The sequence below is a fragment of the Cucurbita pepo genome, chromosome 5, assembly GCF_057944985.1.
Source record: "Cucurbita pepo subsp. pepo isolate OVF chromosome 5, ASM5794498v1, whole genome shotgun sequence".
Taxonomy (NCBI): Eukaryota; Viridiplantae; Streptophyta; class Magnoliopsida; order Cucurbitales; family Cucurbitaceae; genus Cucurbita; species Cucurbita pepo.
In genome coordinates, this window is record NC_141802.1 from 11,248,230 (window position 1) to 11,265,417 (window position 17,188).

The following is a 17,188-nucleotide window of genomic DNA, read 5'->3' on the forward strand; positions in this document are numbered from 1 at the left end:
CATTTTCTGCTCTCTCACGCTAAAACTAATACTTCATCCTTTTTCCCGCTGTTATCCACTCCTATAAAATGCTAAAGAAGCCGAGCCATCCATCCTCTTTATCCTCATTGGACTTAAGAACATCGATAAGCTAAACCAATTAGTCAGTAGATTCGATCGATCTAAATCTGCCTAGCTCCCTTCCGAGAAAGAATCCCTTATACAAAAAACATCGAGAAAGATATTATGAGCACCAAGTGGATGCTGCATATCTTTTCTTCTTCTATATTTTGATATATCACACGTTGCCCCCTATCCCTATGAATTAGTTCCAAGAAAGGGGCCGTTCACATCTTTTTTTCTCGGTTTTTGATGTAGTTGCAATAAGTTTCCTGATTTTCGTCGAGATGGAGTGTGAAGTGTCAGTACCTTTTGTAGAGTAGCCAAAGGGAAGAGCCGGCCGGTGGGAGCGAGAAGTTTTGGATTCGTGACTGGAATATAGGGCAGGGAAAGTCCCGCCAAAATGTCCAAGACTGAGGGGCAGAACGCTTTCCGAAACAAATCCATTTTTTTAATCAACTTGAGCTGGACAGGGAAGGGCGAAGAAGACAAAAATACCAAGTAATTTACAGAAAGGGAAAGAGAGGGTTTGTGATCGAGTGCCATTGCTCCCACATCTTTTTCCTGTCCGGCCATGAGCATAAACGTTTTATTGGGTTTCGGACTTATTCACTCGCCTTATCTTGTTTAACTTGGCATCTTGTAAGAAAAATGGTGCAACAGTTGACTGACAATACGGATTTGGAACTGGCAATGAAAGAGAAACCCGAGAGGGTCTTTTCAATCTTTTTTCTTAATTGGTTGGAGAGAATCACCAATTTCTTATTTGTTCAGATTTGATTGTGTTCACAAGGGGAAAGGAGAAGAAGAAACCCAAAAATAGAAGCAGAAGAGGAAATACTGGTAAATGGCTAGCAGATTCGCATCAAAGTCCGCTTATAGTTCCTTTTGGCACAACAGGGTAAGTAGTCAACTCTAACAAACCAACAAAAAGACTGAAGCATTCAGATAACAAGAAAGACACTGACCGTCCAAGCATCAAAAGAGGGGACTGGGCATTGGTCCCTGGTGATACAGTGAATATCGAACCATCAACAACTCGGAAAGCATCAATCCCAATAACCCTGAAATTGCGATCAACTACCTTGCCCACAAGGCATCCACCATGGTAGTGCCATATAGTACTCACTGCGGGCAAAACTCTCCCATCAGCCGATCATTTGATTGATCAACGGGCAATGCAGGCCCCACGTATCTTCAATCTCGGCCCCCAAACAAACCATTCCCTGAATTGAAAATCCTCATGGAACTGCTCCTCAGTACATCACCGATCTTGCAGGTGCCATTCACACACCGCTCCACATACATCACCCGGATTACTAAAGTAGTTGAACCGTACAATTGGGTTAACCCTGACATCTGTAGATGGCAACCAGAGTGAACAGAGAGTGGCCCAGTAATCTTCTCCATCAGGGTAGCCACAGTGAGATAAAGTGGTGAAGCTGGGTTCCGAATGAAAAGAGAGCGAGCCGGGGAGACAAAAGGTATGAGATTGGAAGTTGCTTCAAGGTAAGCCCTGTCCCTGAATTGGTTATGCCCACGACTTGTATCAGAGAGTGCTCCAATGGGATTGGGGGCACAATTGAGATGCCATCTTGAGGGTTCTCATAGAGGAACTGTCCGACATAAGGCAAGTGATGAGACAGAGGAATTCCCCACGGTGAGAGGGACGGCCTCGGTCCAATGCCACTCAGAAGCAGAAGCTGTGGGCTTCCGAGAGCCCCAGTACAGAGGTGATCCTCTCCCTTTGCATTGCATGGCCCTCTTTCTTTGGTCGCGAAAAACAACCCCAATTGCTGATTGCTTCGATCCACGAAGAAGAGGCTAAAAGAATTCTTTCAACACTTGCATAGCTTGCATAGACTGCACTCTCATATTCAAAGCTTTCGCATAGCTGAGGAGATCAGCAACACTGTGTCTACGACCAGAACTGTCGAATGTCGAACCACCAATCTTGGTACCCACTGAATGATCCAAAGTCAAACCATTATAGGGATCAACACCGGCTTTCAACACTTGCATAGCTTGCATAGACTGCACTCTCATATTCAAAGCTTTCGCATAGCTGAGGAGATCAGCAACACTGTGTCTACGACCAGAACTGTCGAATGTCGAACCACCAATCTTGGTACCCACTGAATGATCCAAAGTCAAACCATTATAGGGATCAACACCGGCTTCCAATAGCCCGTCTCTGACTGCCGATTGCCAATTCTTGAGCTCCGGCCTAACCTAAGATAGCCCTCTCAACCCACTCATAGGACTGGTTCACCACTCAGAGGTCCCAATTCACCCCTGACCTGACCTTCCGTAGAATTATTGATCGGCTCGACTATAGAACCCAACATTGATAGTACTACTGTCGTCAAGAACCCAGCCTCGGGCATTGGGGACACCGTCTTCGGAGGTTCAGGCTTGCACCGGGGAGTCGAAAGCACCTCCATGAGAGTGGTGAGGAAGACTGATTGGGTCATCAGATTAGGCTCTACGTACGGAACACCGCCCCTCTCCTTTCCTTTCCAATCTCGCTTCTTCGCCCCTTCACCTCTACAACTCGGTTTCATGTCTTCGACCCTCTCCTCTTTTTTTCCTGTCTCGCTTTTTCGCCCCTTTCAAGCACCAGAACTCGCTCATACTCAGATAGCGTTGCTGTCGGCAGCCGGTGGCCTCTCTAGTCCTCTGATGGGAAATCAATCAATCCGTGGCATTAAAGACAAAACCCCAATAACTCGGACCTGTAAATAGAAGAAAGATTGATCAAAACCAGTTCATGTAAAGGATTGAAAGAAAAAAGACATTAAAGAAGAAGAGAAAGAATCAGAGGGTGAAAGAATGATTACTTTGTTGAGACTATGCTCTGGCCAAGGAAATGAGAGTGAAGATCCTAAAGAGAGGGGTGGAAAATGAACTCAATCAAAGAAAAAGATGCCGGAGGACTGACAATGGTGGAGAATACACGTTGCAAGAGTTTGATGATTCAGGTACGTCATCCATTTAGCTGCTCACACAACACACTCCACAGCAAAATAGAGTTGCAGAAAGAAGGGCGAAACTTGTCGAAGCATGATGCGCATGCGAAGAACGTACAACCGCTATTTTGAAAAAGGAAACCCCAAGAAAAATTAGCTTTTCCTTACCAACATTCAAAAGTCTTTGGCTGCGTCTGCTATGTGTTCTGAGCAGTTACGGACGAAGCTGGAAAAGAAGGCGGGCTAGTTGGTGCATCTTTGTCGGCTATGATCCGCGTAGGTTGAGGTGCTTTGATCCGACTACAAAATCTGTATCTCCACATCTCGTTTTCGATGAGGCATCATCATGGTGGTCCTCCGAAAATGTAGTACTGCCGTATTCCGGGATGCTAGACTTCCGTATGCGGGCACAAGCACCTGAGCAACAAGAGCCTGATATTGTGAGTCACTCTTGACCTGAGTCAAAAAAGCTACACGAAGCCCTCCTGTCAGAGAAAAAAAAGCCCAAGGCCCACGACCCGTTAACAAAGAGTGATGCATGTCTAGAAGAGAGCAACAAGATATTCAAGAGGATCCCTGCTGAAGGCACTGTTAGGATCGATACCAGTTGTTAGGATCGCACAACAACGCACACGCTCGATCTAGATGAACACAAAGAAAAAGGATAGAGAAAAGTTGCAAGGAGAACTCTGATTAAAAGGATTTTGTATTGATGACTTCAGGTATGTACAACAAGAGAGAGAGTACAGAGAACAGAAAAGTACATTTTCAAAGCTCTACCGGACCAGATATATATATGGTTTAGTTTACTATATATAGCTTTACCAGATTTAGCCATCTACTATATATAGCTATTTACCATATATAGCTTTACCGAATATAGCTTTACCATATATAGCTTTACTATATATAGTTTTACCAAATATAACTTTACCGGATATAACCGTTGACCAAGCTATAAATAAGTATCAGGCTCCATAGCCTAACAATTCTCCCACTTGGAGACAGATCTAGTCAACCAAGAATTTCACTCTCAAACGACCATGAGCATCTTCACTGCACCATACCAATTGAGGTTTTGCACAACCTCAATATTCCAACATCAACACATTTTGTCAACATGTTTGCTGGATTCTTTGCACCCTCTATCTTCTCAAAACACATCACCATCTTCAACTAACCTCCGAGTGAAATGGTATCGCCTTCTGTGTTTTGAATGATAGACCGAGTTCCTCGCCAACAGCATGAGTCTCAGAAGTTTCTTGAGTATCTGCTACAACATCACTATGTGAATCTTTTAGCAACTCAACCTCAACTCCCACTTGCTTCCCTCTTGTTTCTCAGCAAGAGTCTCAGGAGTTTCATGAGTATCCGCTACAACATCACTCTGTGAATCTTTGAGCAACTCAACCTCAACTCCCACTTGCTTCACCTCTTGTTTCTCAACAAGAGTCTCAGGAGTTTCATGAGTATCCGCTACAACATCACTCTGTGAATCTTTGAGCAACTCAACCTCAACTCCCACTTGCTTCACCTCTGGTCTCTCAGCAAGAGTCTCAGGAGTTTCATGAGTATCCGCTACAACATCACTGTGAATCTTTGAGCAACTCAACCTCAACTCCCACTTGCTTCACCTTTGGTTTATCAGCAAGAGTCTTCCGGTCCATGCAACCTCCTCTGGAGTTTCAGCGACGCTTCCAGCCGACGCAACCTCCTCTGGAGTTTCAGCGACGCTTCCAGCCGACGCAACCTCCTCTGGAGCTTCAGCGACGCTTCCGGACGATGCAACCCCCTCTGGAGCTTCAGCGATGCTTCCAGCCGACGCAACCCCCTCTGGAGCTTCAGCGACGCTTCCAGATGACGCAACCCCCTCTGGAGCTTCAGCGACGCTTTCGGACGACGCAACCCCCTCTGGAGCTTCAGCGACGCTTCCAGATGACGCAACCCCCTCTGAAGCTTCAGCGACGCTTCCGGACGACGCAACCCCCTCTGGAGCTTCAGCGACGCTTCCGGCCGACACAACCCCCTCTAGAGCTTCAGCGACGCTTCCGGACGACGCAACCCCCTCTGGAGCTTCAGCGATGCTTCCAGACGACGCAACCCCCTCTGGAGCTTCAGCGACGCTTCCAGACGACGCAACCCCCTCTAGAGCTTCAGCGACGCTTCTAGACGACGCAACCCCCTCTGGAGCTTCAGCGACGATTCCGAACGACGCAACCCCCTCTGGAGCTTCAGCGACGCTTCCGATCGACGCAACCCCCTCTGGAGTTTCTCTGGAGTTTCAGCGACGCTTCCGGGCGACGCTTCTTCCGGTACTTTTCTTCAATTCTCTAACAGTCTTTGTGAAGCTAACTCGTTTATGTTTGCTCATAACGAAGTTCTCACAAGGACTCATAACAATCTCCACATCAAATACACCTTGTTCATAGACGGTTTTTCGTACATATTCGACAGCGTCTTCAACAGACCTGACGTTGTCTTCTCCTTGATAATGTTGAACACCACGTTTCTGGATAGCGTCAACCGGATCAGCCCCAAGGCTTATCGATCCTTGAGCTTCCACTGTTTTGTGGTCATGGTATCTGACTTCACCCCCAACAGAGGTTCTTGAAGATCTTTCTGGTACAAATAATCTTCAATCTGCATCTTCCAGAAACCGAAATCGGATCCATCGAACTTCTCAATTCCAATCTTTGAACTTTCCATCTTCACAGATCGTGGTGAATTTCGCCTGGCTCTGACTTCCGCCTGGCTCTGATACCAGTTGTTAGGATCGATACCAGTTGTTAGGATCGCACAACAACGCACACGCTCGATCTAGATGAACACAAAGAAAAAGGATAGAGAAAAGTTGCAAGGAGAACTTTGATTAAAAGGATTTTGTATTGATGACTTCAGGTATGTACAACAAGAGAGAGAGTACAGAGAATAGAAAAGTACATTTTCAAAGCTCTACCGGACCAGATATATATATGGTTTAGTTTACTATATATAGCTTTACCAGATTTAGCCATCTACTATATATAGCTATTTACCATATATAGCTTTACCGAATATAGCTTTACCATATATAGCTTTGCTATATATAGCTTTACCAAATATAGCTTTACCGGATATAATCGTTGACCAAGCTATAAATAAGTATCAGGCTCCATAGCCTAACAGGGGATACTGAAGATGTACAGTCAACCAACAAGGGGAGGATGGGCCTCAGGGGGGATAAAACCATTCAACACTGACTCTTTTACGGGGAATGTAACAAAGTTCCACTCCCAAACCTACCATCTCAAGTTCAGAGTAAACCATCTCCACAGCAAGACTCCTTCCACTCTAATTAGGCCAAAAAAAATAGACAGAGGATAGAATAGAATTTTATAAGAAAAGGTCCTTACAGGAGAAGGAATAAGGAGTTTCGTCTTGACTGACTGTTCTGTCAAATGAATCGATAGTCTTTACAGGAGAGTAAGTTAATGAACTCGAACTGAATGAAGGGAATATCGGTGAAGGAGCAAAACCTGTGAGACCAAGTTGTAGAGGCGAACGAGCTCTGGCAGTGAGACCAAGAGGGAGTGCTTTACCTTAAGGGGAGGGGAAGGAGCTTGAGCTGATCTTTCTTCTTCTTTTCTTACTGTTCAATCTGGTTCAGGAAATGGAATTATGAAACTGACAGGTGAAGGAAATCCTTCTTCTTCTCATCCTTCTTAATTACCTCTAGCCTCAAATAGCCCTAAAAATAGACGGAGGCATCAACTCTCATTAATTTCAGTTGCTTTCGTTAGTGAAAAAGAGAAATGACCCTAAAAATAGGGAGAGGCATCAACTCTAATTAATTTCCTATGCTTTCGTTAGTGAAAAAGCTAAATAGCCAAAAATCCCGGGAAAACGTAAAAAGAATTTATTGAAGCTGCAGCTGTGAGTTCAAAAGTTCAATGGCCCATAAAATAGGGAGAGGATAGAATTAGATAAGAATTGGTCCTTAAAGGATCAGGAGAATGAATCGGGAGTCTTTCTCTTTGTCATGTCTCCCTTCTTTCTTTGATTTACTCGATAGTAAAGGTTCTTCAATCAATTCATTCTTGAACTGTAAAGGAGAAGGAATGTTTCGTCTTGAGTTTCGTCTTTCCTTGAAACACTTGAAGGGGAAGAGAAAGAGAAAGAAGGAATCTTTTGGATTTACTTACAGTTGAGTCGAATTGATTCTTCGATAGTCTTGACTTATTAATTACCTTTACTCTCTTTTATCCCCAAAAATACGGGGGAGGATAGAATTTCTTTGATTTCAGCTCCAGCTATTAGGGGAAAACCTCTTTTAATGTTTTACCCCTATGCTGGATACAAAATATTTGATTGAAGCTCCAGCTATTAGGGGAAAAGGTCTTTTAAGGTTTTACAGTTATATGGGGATAGAATTTCTTTTCTTGAAACTGCTTTACCGAGGGAAAAAGCTCTTTTAATGTTTTACCCCTATGTTGGATAGAAAATAATTTATTGACGCTGCTGCTAAGGTGAAGGAGAAAGATCAGTTAATGAATGAAGAGAGAGTCTTTCCTTCCAGTTCACTCGAATGAATCTTGAGTCTTTCGTCTTGACTGACTGTTTCGTCTTTCCTTCCAGTTCACTCTCATTCATAAGTCGTCTCCCTTCTTTCCAAGACTGTAAAGGTTCAGGTTCAGGTGATTATCATACAGCCAGCCGCTTTACTTACCTTGTTCAATCAGGGACAGGGGAAAGAATCTTGTCTTGCTTCAGTCTTTCAATTGGGATTTCATTCATTTACTCAGTAATTGAGCTTCTCTTTCTTTTCCTATTTATTCACTGTAAACTCTGTCTGAGTCTTCTGACTTCTTTCTTTGATTTACTCACTCTCCCGACTGTAAAGGTGAAGGAGCTGATCAGCCAGTCTATTTACCTAAAGAATAGTGAAAACCCGAGTTTACGAGGGGCGAAGCCATGAAATCGATAAGGAGAGGGGAAGGGGCGAAGAAGCTCGACTAGAAAGGAGAGGGGCGGGAGCCCGAGCAAGCAAGAAAGTCAGTTCCTTCCAACCCAGCCAGCAAGAAAGAGGAGCCCGAGGTTCAGTCAGGGGCAGGTTCAGAAGTATTAGGCCAGCCAGGAGAGGAGGTTACTGTTAAAGAAGGATTGAGTTCAGGGGAAGGATTAGAGAAAAGAAAGAATGAATAGTGAAACAAACCCTCGTTCAAGAGTTCAATCAGGGAAGAGGGAAGTAGTGATTGATTGAGTTTACCTTGTCTTTGAGTTCACAAGAAGGGAAGAGGGAAGTAGCTAATGAGTTTACCTTGTCTTTGAATAAAGAAAGAGGGAAGTAGTTATTTCGTTTACAGACAGAGTGTTCAAGAATAAAGAGGAGCGCAGCAGACTGATAGTTTACGTCAGGAGTAAAGGAGAAAGTCTACTAGCTATATTACCGAGTGACAAGAAGGGAATAGCGGGGCAGGCAATGGAATTGTTCAACCGATAGGTTAAAGAGTTTACCTTGGTTACAGTCTTTGAATGAGGAGCCCGAGGTTCAGTAGCTCAGGTCATATCGGGCAAGGAGAAAGAATACATCAATTGGTGAGAAGGGGAAGGTTTTCTCTTTCGTCTTTCGTTTCGTCTTTCCTTGAGTCTTTGTTTACAGTTAAATATAAATAGGAATAGGTTCACGAGTTCACTCTCATTCATCTTTAGTTTCGTCTTTCAAAGAAGCTGCTAATTCATTTCTTCTTCTTCTTTCTTTAACTGTAAACTCTCTTTCTTTCTTTCTTTCATTCTCCGTAAAAAAGGGAAATCATATTCAATTCATTCGTTCTCTTTTCTTTACCTTCTTCTCACTTCTCATCCAGCGGCTTACCCAGTTTACCTTACCCTGTGAAAGAGTGAAATTAGTCTCATTAATCGATAGTCTTTCTCTTTGGCTTTTACCGAGAACAAAGAATAGTAGTGAAAGAAGCAAACTCACTGACAGAGCTTTACCTTCCTTGTTCAAGAATAAAGAAAGAGGAGCCCGAGGGGAAGGAGCGCGAGGTTCGTTCAGGGAATATCGTCAAAGAGAAGAGAATGAATCTTTCTTCTTCAATCAATCCATTATGTAAAGGGAGATGATTTCATTCATTTACTCGACAAAGGTTCAGGAGTATATAAAGTAAATCAGTTGTAAAGCTCAGGGAAGGTCATATCGTAGAGTATAAGGGTTTGGTTTCGTCTTCTTTTCTTACTTACTGTTCAATCGCTTTACCCTCATTTTCTTCGTTTACTTGAATAAATGGGTTCAGCCCCAATGGAATTGTTCAACCCATAGGGAAAGATCAGAGACCAATAAAAGGAAGAAGACGACGGACACTTTACCTTGTTCAGAGTGAAAGAAGAATAGCCCTACCTAGTTCAGTTCAAGAAGAATCGTCTAGGCCGGAAGATGTGCCAATAAATAGCCTGATTCTTTTTTTCTTACTATTTCCTGTAACAGCTATATAAAGCGCGGAGTTGACTGTGTTTGAAGGTTCAGGATCAAGAACCAATGAGACGAGAACGAAGAGAAGAGGATTTCATTCATTTACTAGACTAGAAAGCAGCTAATTCATTGATTCTTTCACAGTAAAGTCTCATTCAATCAAATAGTAGTTTTACCTCATTCAATCAGGAAAAGGGTCGAAGACGCGAGACGAGAAAAGGGAGGAGAGGGTGTCGGTTGAGTCTTGACTGACTTCCCGCCCGCTCAGTCTCTCTCATTAATGGTGACAAGGTTCAGTTAGGAGCTTCTCTTTCTTTCAAACTCTCATTAATCTTTATTATGATTTATTTGAAGATTCTTCTTCTTCTTCTTCTAGAATTGACTCTCCACAAGTTCAGTCTCATTCTCTGTCTTGCTTTCGGCTTTCTCTTTGACTCCTCTCCTTGTAAAATCAGGTTCAGGTTTTGGCTTAGTTTACTGTGCAAAGAAGAAGATAGGTGAAAGAAGGGAATGAGGGAATCTCAGCTGCTTTGCCTTGGCTTTGAAGAAAAGAGAAATGCAAGAAGATGGATGAGAAGGAAGCGAACAATTCTGTGGTAGTTCATTCATAGGGGGTTAGTTACTCAAATCTGATTAATTTCTTTGCCTTTAGTTAGGGGAGCCCGAGTTTCAGGAGAGAAACGCATTAATAGTAAGAAGGAGCCAAGCCGAGTTAGTTGGGAGAGAAGCGCTCACATTTAGTTTTACGCGCTGGAATAGAAGGAGTAAGACCGATAGTTGCTTTTAGCTCTTTCATATGCTCAATTGCAAAGGAGAAAGAAAATGTATGCTTTACCTAGCTCAATCAGAAATAGGTCAATGAGCATAAGGAATAGGATCATGAATCTCAGCTGCTTTACCTCGTGAAAGAAAAGGGGCTTTGCCCTTAGACCCTACGGGCGAAGAGGCAAAGACGCGAGACAAAGGGGAGGGTCGAAGACATGAAACCGAGTTTACGAGGTGAGAGGTCTCAGACGCGAGACGAGAAAAGGGAGGAGAGGGGAGAGGTTTCGTCTTGACTTTCAAGACTTTCTTTTTCAGGAGCAGTTAAGTTTTCTTCTGTAAAAAGGATAGGTAGAGGAACGAGACTATAGGCAGACAGAGATAGAGTGTACGTTTTGATTGATACTTCACTGCTTGCCCTACCACAGAACGGAGACTGGCTCATCGGAGGAAGGATTAATGCATCGAAGCCTGATTGGATGGGGAATCCTCACAATTCTCTACCCGGTAGATATCCCTATGAGAGCTTTGAAGTAAGTCGAGGAGCTATCATACATAACATATGTTTTTGATACTCTGGCAAGAGGGGTTGAACTAGCATTTCCAGTTCCAGGGGTCTCGTTCTCATTTGGGATGCCCCTTTACTCCAGCTATCCCGTAATGTACTTATACTCATCCTCTATCTATTCGGTATAATGTACTCAGAGAAGGTTAGGTTGCTTCTACTAGATGCTTTCTAAGTCAGTCACACTTGGTTGGTTACATCGACCTAGATCTTGTAACTATCTTTATTGTTGGATGAACTCATTGCATATCATATGTCCTCCCAAGTTTTCTTTCACTTCTCATCCAGGGAGAAGAGCCAAACAAGCAATGAGGTGAGACAAGGAACCGGGAACATGAGAGTCAATTTAATCCTCAGCCTACCTAGTAGTTACCGAGTCTTTGATAAGAGAGGGCTTTACCTCCTTCAATCAGTCCAATAGAAGAGCAGAAAGAAAGATGCTTTAACCTATTTACTTACCTCCCCGTGAAAGAGAAGAAAAATCAGGTGATTGAGCAAATCTTGATTGAATTTGTTGAGTCTGAAGAATCAAAGGCAAAGGAAAGCAAAGAAAGAGAACAGACACTAAAATAGAAATAGTGAAACCAACCAACCCCAGTAAATAAAAGAAGAAGGATTTCATACGCTTTACCGAGGGAAATCAGACAAAGGTTCATAAGTAGGGAGAAGAGGTGAATGAGTTTACTGTTCGTGGAAAGAACAAGAGCAGGTTCAGGAGCAGAACAATGAAACCGATAGGTGAATGAGCTTCTCTTTCATTTTCTTTTCTTACTGTTAGTTTTTCTTCCTAAGGAAGGGCTTGACCAAGAGATGAATAGTCAATGGGAAGAGGGAAGAGAACAGGGACATACTTGACTAGAACTTCTATAGCTGGAAGCCCTGTCCTTTAAAAGTCACATTTCAGACTTTGATTTCCTAGTTGATCTGTACAGTAAAGGCGTGAAAGGAGTTAGAATGCTTTCTTGATTTTGCTTTTGACTTTATTCAAGCAAAGAGGAGTTTAACCCAATCAAATGATCTTTCGGTAGAGAAGAGATATTAACTCTTGCTTCTAAAGTAAGTAGCTAATGAAATGAAAGTCTTCCATAAGTAACTTACTCAGTCTCTGCCTACAAAGGAAGAAAGGGGATATGGTAGGGAGGAGCTCTCAGAGCCTAGAGATTGAGTCTTTCATACCTGCTTTAATTAGTAGCTTACCGGGGTAGTAATAGATTAGGCAGAAATCAAGTAAGAGATTCAATGGGTGCTGGCATTTCATGCCTTGGTGGCCCTAAGCATACCTTAAGTATCCCATTCTTCTAAAGACCTCATGTCTAACTATTCATACTGTCTTCTCAAGCTTTCCTGAATGACTTATCGCTGCTTGGGTTTTTGACTATGACTTGCCTCAAGGAGTGAACAAGAGCAAGAGAACGGGGACTTCGAGGTTAATCACAGTAAGGAAGAAGAATTTCATCCCAGGGTTTATAAATTGATTAAACGGGACTTGAGAGAAGACGAACTTTCCGATTCTACTGAATTTGATCTGTCAGTTCAGGGAAATTACTTGATCTTGCTTTTCTCTTCTTTCTCGCCTACTATATCTGTGATGAAGTAGACTAAAGTGGAGACCTTTAGAATATGGAGTCCCGGTGTAAAGACTCAATCATCATCTCTCAGTCCTGAAGCTTCACTCATTCTTTCCTCCTGGTTCAGATATGGGCAGAGCGAAAGAGAAAGATTTCCTCTGATTTTGCCGGCTATTTTATTTAAGGCTTTTCGAAATGTGAAAAATGGAAAAGCGGATGCGGGTTTGAAACTCAAGATTTCGCTGTTGTCCTTTTCTTTACCACTTCTTAAGGTTCAAACTACTTCAGCTGAAAGTTTGCTCTTTCTTCTTCCAGTTACTTCCTGGCAGCCTCTACAAGATCTGAAGCAAGACGGGAAAAGTTTGAGACTGAACATTGGCAACGATAGATTACGTTACAGAATAGACTGCTTTATTTAGGCTTTCAATTTCAATAAAGACATTTATGAGGGAGGAAGACTTAAAAAAGAATCTAGAATATCACACTCTCATCAAGACAGCAAAGAAAGGAATCCAAACCAATCTTTTTTTATTTGATCTTGAAACCAACTCGATTCTATTTTCTTTCTTCAGTCTGATTTAGGGTGAATCTAAAGAAATAGAAATATTCTCATATTGGCCGGGCCCAGAAAGTACCTTGAAGGTTATCATGTGAGGGGAATAACCTCAAAGTCAAATAAGTGAAAAATGTAGGTGAAAGACTATAGAGATCGCCCCTGTCCTTGCTGTCTCTACAAGATCTGATGAAGGAGGGGATAAAGTAGAAACTTTCTTTCTCTAATTCGTTAAGCTTGTCCTTTAGATTAAGCTCTTGATTTTTCTTTTTTGCCCCCAACTCATGCTTTGTTTGACTTTCAGTTATCTTAGGCGCCTAAGGACTTTAATGCACACAAATCAAACTCCATTCTTTCTTCGTCTTCCGGGATTCTATGAAAGAAAATAGAATGATTCTCACTTTATCCTCAACAAGCTCTGAAGCGACTTTGGCACCCGAATGCCATTACATTACTGGCGGAGGGAATGAGATAAGAAAGACTACGCTAGAATGAACTCCAGGAAGGGATGAGGGCCGCCCGAGGCTTTTTCTCCTTTGAAATTTCTTCGAGGATTTCAGTCTCCAGAGGGAGTAGTAATTGAATCATAGGGCCTTTTGAGCATATTGGTCATGAACGAAAGAAGAGCTCTTGCCTCAATAACAGCACTTCGTCTAACACAATATCAATAAGCTCAGCCAATTAACTAGAACAATCAAACTCCGGCTTTAGGAATTTCATATGCGGTCTAAAAACAGAAAGATTAATCCCCCAGAATATATGCATTTACGGGTCTACGCCCTCGTCAGGGACTAGAGTTGAACTATTTTCCCGCTTTCTCTGGTCTGAGATCAAACTATATATCTAACTCCGAATTTTGGGAAGCTTTCCATGTTATTTCTTCGGTAACTTCCCACGTAAGTAGATCCGGAGCAAAGCTCGATAGCGAGATCTCCTGCTAATGTAGTTGATTCAACGGCATTGACTCAGTAATAGACTTTCCCCTGGGGATAAACTTTAATTGGTCTTATACTTCAAGACTTGACTTGCTTCAGTAAGGGTCTGGTATCAAAATACTACAGACTTTCTTACGGGGATATTTTGCCGGAAGGTCCCAATTCTTGGACTTATTTACCTAGAGGAAGCTCTTTCTCCAGATCTCAATGCTTGGGCTATGATCAATCTGGAAGGACATCTCACTCTAAATAGAACTATCGACTGTATACCTACTAGCCAGTAGACCTGTAGACATGTGGATTACCAGTCTACTTTTACCAGCTAGCCTGTTGGGAACTAGGTCATTTAAGGCCTATACTTCTGACTAAGGCCTTTCTCATTCTCGCTCAAAGTCAAGTCAATCTCCGGTTGTAACTAAGTTCTCAGTCTGAATTTACGATATGTCACCGAAAGCTGTACGACTGATTTTTGTCCTTTATAAGATTCAGGCGCTAAAAAAGATTTAGTGACTTCTCCCGGGTTGATCCTAGTCGGGACGCTACTGCTTGATTAGTGATCTTGGCCACATTCTCAATATAGAAATGAAAGTCTCAATCAATCAATCCCACTTTCAATCTTTTCATCTAACTTATGTAATTGAAATCCTTTGTTTCTGATGTAAAGGATATTTAGTGAAAAAGAGAAAGAAAAAAGCTAGCCTCTCTCTTCTCTCTCTATAAGAGCTATTTTCGCCACTTAGAATTATGAGGTGAAACTCTTTTCGACATATGGTTTTGAAGGAAGAACTATTGAGAGACTTATTAAATTATTAAAGAGGTGTAGGAAGTTCATTCTGTCTAATTATATGCTTTTTGATGCTTTTTTCCAGTTTTCTTTCTTTTCTTTCCTGTACTCTGCCCTCTTATTGAAAGGGAATCCAGTGACCTGGGTGGGGCAGGCTAGGAAGAGTTAACTACTTACTTCTAACTTCATTTAAGATTGAATCCTAAAGCACTAATTCTTCTTTGAAAAGTTCAGTGGGGAAGCCCGAAGTCAAGACCGCGGTATAGGGCATGATCATAATAATAATAATAATATGCGGGAGTTGGTTGAGATAATCTTCTTTCCAGAACTCAGTCTATCCTGGAAGCATACTCAAAACTGCAAAGCATTGAGCTCAAGTCTTACGAATCCGTCAATGTCTTGAAGAACCTATAGAGAAGTTAACCGATAAGTAATTGAATCAATGGATGGTGCGGGAATAGATTATATTAGGCTGAGAATCTCTTATCTGGCATTGCCTTGGATTAGTCTTAGCTTCTACTCCTAGGCCTAAGGCCGGGATTTCTGACTTTCTGACTAGCTTGCATCCCAAGAGGATATCCGTCATTGAAAATATATATAGAGTCTGAACCCCAATTGGACCATCAACAATAACTAACCAAATATCTATTAAAAAGAAGTGAAAATGGACTTGAAACTCTCCTTTTTTCTCAAAATCAGGACCAGGAAAGAGACTATGCCCCAGGTAAAGTGGAATCACCTCTACGATTTTCATCTTCAGATAATAAGTGGTAAGCGAGAACTGGGAAATGACGAAGTCAAAACAGAAAGTCCGTCCAAGACAGAATAAACTGATCCAATGCTTTCAAGAAATACATGAATGACCTCCCGAGACTTGACTCCTATTCCTATAATGACTATAATGAGGAGTAACCGGTATTAGTCACTAAAGCGTCACGAGTTCGTGCTTTCAACTCTATCAACTCTATCTCATATCGTGCTATCCTAATTCAATATCTAGACTCTATACTTCTCGCCTTCTCTGCCTAAGCCCAGATCTGGGAACTGACTATTTCTCTTTCGTCATCAGTTGCAGTCTAATTAGATGCTTTCTCTCGTAACCTCCTCCTAATCTTCTTTCACGGGATGAAATAGTCAGGATATATAGTAATGAGCTCATCCCGCTCTATCTTATCGATCTTCAATCTTAGTCAGAATCATTAGGAGATCGCCTGCTAACTAAATCTAAGATCTAAGCCTACTTAGAAAGGATTTCATTCCAGGATTGAAAAGACTGAAAAATAGGTGTTGATTATAGGTTGAAAAAGTGGTACATTGTCTCCCCCCTTAGAATGCCTTTTTTTTGCACCTTTTCCATTCTTATATCATATGAGTCACAGGCTAGCTTTCAATAGCTGGTTTGAAGGCAGATATTAGAAGAAGCATATTTTGGGTATTGGATGTAATACTTCTTTCCGATGCTTTTGACTGAAGTATTGGATTTCGTCATCGGTTGCTTCCTGGGCGGACTTGCCTAGTCCCGTAATCTAATAAAGAAAATACAAGGACAAACTGTTTAAGACCTTATTATCTAAATACTCTCTTTCCAGATGTATGGTCAAAGAAAGAATTAACTGCCTTAAACCAAGAATAAGTCAAACTTATTCAAAGAGTTTTTTCCTCCGGGGAAAGAAGATCTCACACAGATTCGGAATCAAAGGAACCCATTAATTAACTCTCTGAATAAACCTAGGCAGTCAATTTCTCTTTCTTTCGTACAAGCTGAACTCATAAAAGCAATAAAAAATGTGCGTCGATCCCTTAGCCCTATCAGTTCCTTCCCCTTTCACAAGGGGAGATTAAGGAAAGAACTAAGAAACTGGGGGACAAGGACCTTTTCCCTTTTCTTTCACGTAACTCCTTAAAGAGAAAAGAGTTTAGCCTCGGCTTTTTCCCTGGGATTTAATGCAACTATTAAAGATTAACTGGAAGCGGTTTAAGCAGTAGTCGGCTAAGTTGAGGTTCCCGGGTAATTAGATAGTTAGAAAAACCCCTCATTCTTCTCTTCCAGGCCTGTCAGTTTCAAGACAGGGAAGATAGACAAGAATTCTTCAGGTAAAAATGCTTAGTTTCAAGCTACTGATGCTAAAATCTTTATAGTCGAGTTTAGTTAGATCGGGAAACCAGTCTATCGTCTTTAGAAGATCCTTAGAAAGATTCGGGGAATCTATCCCAATAGCCTTTATCCCCATACAACAGAAGATACAGAGGAAATCAAGTGAGGAAGTAGCGGTTGAATGCCCCTTAGCAAGCAGTTATCTAAGTCCCGTAGGAAGAAGAAAGTCAGACTGTAGAATTGCATGTGTAATTCATGTTCATGTTACGGGCGTGCACGAGAAAAGCATGGGTAAGCGAACAAAAGAGAAACCATTACAGGACCTGGAAAGGTTTTTGTTTACTTCTTTTTTCTTTTCTATCCGGACGAAATCGATCGTTAAATGGTACCGAGCGTATGCCAGCCTCAAT

General features: G+C 42.0%; 1 pseudogene; it reads right to left on the reverse strand.

Moving 5' to 3' along the window:
- Positions 1–964: 964 nt before the first annotated feature.
- On the reverse strand, positions 965–2,573 carry LOC147792673 ((R)-mandelonitrile lyase-like pseudogene; annotated as a pseudogene).
- Positions 2,574–17,188: the final 14,615 nt, after the last annotated feature.